This window comes from Apodemus sylvaticus, chromosome 9 (assembly GCF_947179515.1).
Source record: "Apodemus sylvaticus chromosome 9, mApoSyl1.1, whole genome shotgun sequence".
In the NCBI taxonomy this organism is placed as follows: domain Eukaryota; kingdom Metazoa; phylum Chordata; class Mammalia; order Rodentia; family Muridae; genus Apodemus; species Apodemus sylvaticus.
Genome location: NC_067480.1, coordinates 113652778 through 113657812, shown reverse-complemented (window position 1 = coordinate 113657812; position 5035 = coordinate 113652778). Strand labels below are relative to the sequence as shown.

Sequence of the window (5035 nt, the reverse complement as noted above, 5' to 3'; positions counted from 1 at the left end):
GCCATTTTAACTATATTAATCCTGCCGATCCATAAGCATGGCAGATTTTTCCATTTTCTGAGGTCTTTTTCGATTTCCTTCTTCAGAGACCTGAAGTTCTTGTCATATAGATCTTTCACTTGTTTGGTTAGAGTCACACCAAGATACTTTATATTGTTTGTGGCTATTGTGAAGGGTGTCATTTCCCTAACTTCTTTCTCAGTCTGCTTATCCTTTGAGTATAGGAAGGCAACTGATTTGCTTGAGTTGATTTTCTAACCAGCCACTTTGCTGAAGTTGTTTATCAGCTGTAGGAGTTCTCTGGTGGAGGTTTTTGGGTCACTTAAGTAGACTATCATGTCATCTGCAAATAGTGATAATTTGACTTCTTCCTTTCCATTTTGTATCCCCTTGACCTCCTTATGTTGTCTAATTGCTCTAGCTAGAACTTCAAGTACTATATTGAAACGATATGGAGAGAGAAGACAGCCTTGTCTAGTCCCTGATTTTAGTGGGATTGCTTCAAGTTTCTCTCCATTTAGTTTGATGTTGGCTACCAGTTTGCTGTATATTGCTTTAATGATGGTTAGGTATGGGCCTTGAATTCCTGTTCTTTTCAAGACTTTTAGCATGAAAGGATGCTGAATTTTGTCAAAATTCTTTTTCTGCATCTAATGAGATGATCATATGTTTTTTTTTCTTTGAGTTTGTTTATGTAGTGGATAGAAAAATATGGAATGCTTCACGAATTTGTGTGTCATCCTTGTGCAGGGGCTATGCTAATCTTCTCTGTATCGTTCCAATTTTAGTATATGTGCTGCCGAAGCGAGCACCCCCCTTTTCGTTTTTAATTTTGTTAATTTGGATACTTTCTCTGTGCCCTTTGGTCAGTCTGGCTAAGGGTTTATCTATCTTGTATTGGTACAGTGACAGGCAGGTGGATCAATGGAATAGGATTGAAGATCCAGAAATGAAACCATATACCTATGGCCATTTGATCCTTGACAAAGGAGCTGAAAACATCCAGTGGAAAAAAGATAGCCTTTTCAACAAATGGTGCTGGTTCAACTGGAGGTCAGCATGCAGAAGAATGCAAATTGATACATCCTTATCTCCTTGTACTAAGCTCAACTCCAAATGGATCAAGGACCTCCACATAAAGCCAGACACTCTGAAGCTAATATAAAAGAAACTGGGGAAGACCCTTGAGGACATCGGTACAGGGGGAAAGTTCCTGAACAGAACACCAATAGTGTATGCTCTAAGATCAAGAATAGACATATGGGACCTCATAAAATTACAAAGTTTCTGTAAGGCAAAGGACACCATCAAAAGGACAAATTGGCAACCAAAAAATTGGGAAAAGATCTTCACCAACCCTACATCAGATAGAGGGCTAATATCCAATATATACAAAGAACTCAAGAAGTTAGACCCCAGAAAGCCAAATAACCCTATTAAAAAATGGGGTACAGAGCTAAACAAAGAATTTTCACCTGAAGAACTTTGGACGGCTGAGATGCATCTTAAAAAATGTTCACCATTATTAATCATTAGGGAAATGCAAATCAAAACAACCCCAATATTTAACTTCACACCAGTCAGAATGGCTAAGGTTAAAAACTCAGAAGTTAACAGGTATTGTCGAGGATGTGGAGAAAGAGGAACACTTCTCCACTGCTGGTGGGATTGCAAGCTGGTACAACAACTCTGGAAATCAGTCTGGCGGTTCCTCAGAAAACTGGATATGATACTTCTGGAGGACCCTGCTATACCACTACTGGGCATATACCCTAAGGATTTCCCAGCAGATAATAAGGATATGTGCTCCACTATGTTCATAGCAGCCCTATTTATAATAACCAGAAGCTGGAAAGAACCAGGTATCCCTCAACAGAATAATGGATGCAAAAAATGTGGTATATATACACAATGGAGTACTATTCAGTCATTAGAAACAATGAATTCATGAAATTCTTAGACAAATGGATGGAGCTAGAGAACATCATACTAAGTGAGGTAACCCAGTCTCAAAAGATCAATCATGGTATGCACTCACTAATAAGTGGATATTAGCCTAGAAAATTGGAATACCCAAAACATAATCCACACATCAAATGATGTACATGAATAATGGAGGAGTGGCCTGGTTCTCGAAAGACTCAATGTAGCAGTATAGGGCAAAACCAGAACAGGGAAGTGGGAAGGGGTGGATGGGACAACAGGGGGAGGGAAGATGGCTTACGGGACTTTCCGGGAGTGGAGGGCCAGAAAAGGGGAAATCATTTGAAATGTGAATAAAAATATATTGAATATATATATATATATATATATATATATATATTAAAAAAAAGAAAGACAAAACTTCATTTTCTTTCTTCCATATACCGAACCTAGATTTAACTATATGGTATGACATGATGCAGAAAAAAAATAAAATAAAGTTAAGTTTATACATTAGTCATAGCAAAAAGCTAGGAACAACTAATAATTAGGCATAGCAATTATAACAATATACCATGATAGTAGTTGTTTTTAACATTATTTCTGGAATTTTCTATTTAATATTTTTAGTTGACAGCTGATTACAGATAAATGAGAGGGACCTCTGTATATCATTTCTAAACCTATATATTTTCCTTTCATCTTAATTTCATCATTTATCTTACTTAGGGTTTTACTGATGTGAACAGACAGCAGGACCAAGGCAGTTCTTATAAAGACACCATTTAATTCAGACTGGCTTAAAGGTTCAGAGCTTCAGTCCATTATTAAGGTGAGAGCATGGCAGCATCCACACAGGCATGATGCAAAAGGAGCTGAGAGTTCAACATCTTGTTCCAAAGACAAACAAGAGGAAACTGGCTTCCAGGAAGCTAGGACAAAGGTCTTAAAGCCCAAGCCCACAGTGTTGTACTTCCTCCAACAAAGTCTTGCCTACTCCAACAAGGCCATACCTCCTAATGGTGCCACTCCTTGGGCCAAGCCTATTCAAACCACCACATCATCTACCACTGAAGTTTCACTTTCTGTTATTTCATGTGAATCTATTAGTTGACTCAACTTCTGCTTTGAAATGAAGCACATTATAGGAAAATCAAAGATTTATTCTGGAGAGTCATATATTAAGTAAAAACTTTTGTTCATGCTGTAATGGGCAACCAGACCTTAGCACAATTGACTCCATGATACAAATAGCATTCAGGCCATAAAACTCATCATGTAGATATTACAACCCACCAAAACAAAGACTTAATCCAACAAAGTCCATAGTTCTTGGAAAGTCTCTACATGTACTAACCTTGCTTTTTGGCTTTGGCAAATTTAACAATTGTTAACTGAAATATGCCCACCCAGTATATTATTTTTATGCTTAAAGCTCACCCTGGGAAAGGCTCCAGGACTTCGACCCTGAATAGCCAGTATAGTTGCTGGATGGCCAGCTAATAAACCTTTCTATTGGCTTAATCCAGTGTCTGAGTAGTCTGCGGTGGATACCCCACAACAATGCCAGTCTTGTCGAATATTTGAGTGTAACAGCTGTACATTCCCTTAGTCTTTCCAGTAAAGGATACATAGAAGGAATTTCTTTAGTCATAATATGAGGGTTTGGTGTTCTTCTCTGCTGTAGGAAGGCCTCTCTAAGGTGACCCGTCCAGCAGGTCCAGTTATTCCCGGGTCCCAAAGGGGCACTACCTGAGGGTCAAAAATGGGATGGGGGAGAGAAAAGGGAAGCCAAGCACGCTAACAAAATCAGTCAGTCTGGGTTGTGTCAAGGCTTCATTTAATGTTGGGGAGGTAAGTGGGTTTTAAGGCTTACAGAGAAGGAATTAACCTTCACACCAGACAAAGGAGGGAAGGGCAGAGACACCCTTAGGGATCGAAGCAGGAAGTGAGGAGGTCATCTGGTCATCTGGAGCGGACACCCGGAGTTAACGCCAGCAGGAACATTCCGCAGTTAGGGCAGGAACATCTTGTGATGTTCTTGGGAATCTTCTCGCACCAAAAGCTCAAGGGGAAGGCTCTAGTTAATTGCTCTCATATTTTAGCAGCCACCACCTTAGGGCCATGAGTAAGCATAAGTCTGAATAGCTCAGGATGTCTTCCCACACTAAGGGCCTTTCTAATTGGCCAAAAGCCTCACTGAAATTCCTGATGGAATTATGCTGTGCCCAGCTAGAGAATGAGGAGATAGGATAGGCTTTAGACTTCCTGTGCCCAACAAAAGTACATCTGAACTTAACCTTCCAAGAAAGGACAAAGACTCACCCTTTTATGGTGTTTAGATGAAAAATATCCCAAATAGTCTTGGGCATTTGAACACTTGGCTCTCAGCTATTTGGGAAGGTGTAAGAATTGTGACATTTCTGGAAGAAGTGTGTCTCTAGGGCAAGGCCTTCAGAGCTTAAGGCCACATCCAACATCTGGTTTGCCCTTCCTGCTTGTGGTTAAAGATGTATGGAAGACCATACAGTATTAACAAACCTGGACTCCTAGGAGCTGCTAGAGATGGAGCCACCAACCAAAGAGCATACAAGAGGCCCCCAGCAAATATGTAGCAGAAGACTGCATTATCTGGTCTCAGTGGGAAAGGATTCGAATAATCTTGTAGAAATGTGATGCCCCAGGGTGGTGGAATTCCTGGGGGCAGAGGGGGGGTGACCAGAAATAAAGGTGAGGGGGATGGGGGAAGAAGTCTGCAAGCAGGGCCTGGGAGGGGATAACATTTGGAATGTAAATAAATAAATAAAATAATTAATTAATAAATAAAGATGTATGCTCTCAGCTTCTCCTGCCACCCTGCCCACTACTTGATATTCTCCTCCACCATGATGAACTCTTAGCCCTCTGGACCTAAAAACCCAAATACATTCTTCTTTCTCTAAGTTACCTTTGCTACATTATTTTATTACAGCAACACAAAATAACAAATACAGTAGTTGGAACCACAGAGTTACTGTTGATGTGAAGAACCTGACCATGTTGTTTTTATCTAGGATCATGGGAAACTTTGGAACTTTGAACTAGGAAAGCAGTTGGAAATAGTTGTCAGTGA

The 5035-nt window shown here is 40.0% G+C and overlaps 1 non-coding gene across 1 annotated transcript; it reads right to left on the bottom strand.

Moving 5' to 3' along the window:
- Nucleotides 1-705: 705 nt before the first annotated feature.
- Nucleotides 706-812, bottom strand: LOC127693194 (U6 spliceosomal RNA). Its single transcript, XR_007979647.1, has one exon. It is a non-coding gene; the product is annotated as a U6 spliceosomal RNA (small nuclear RNA).
- Nucleotides 813-5035: the final 4223 nt, after the last annotated feature.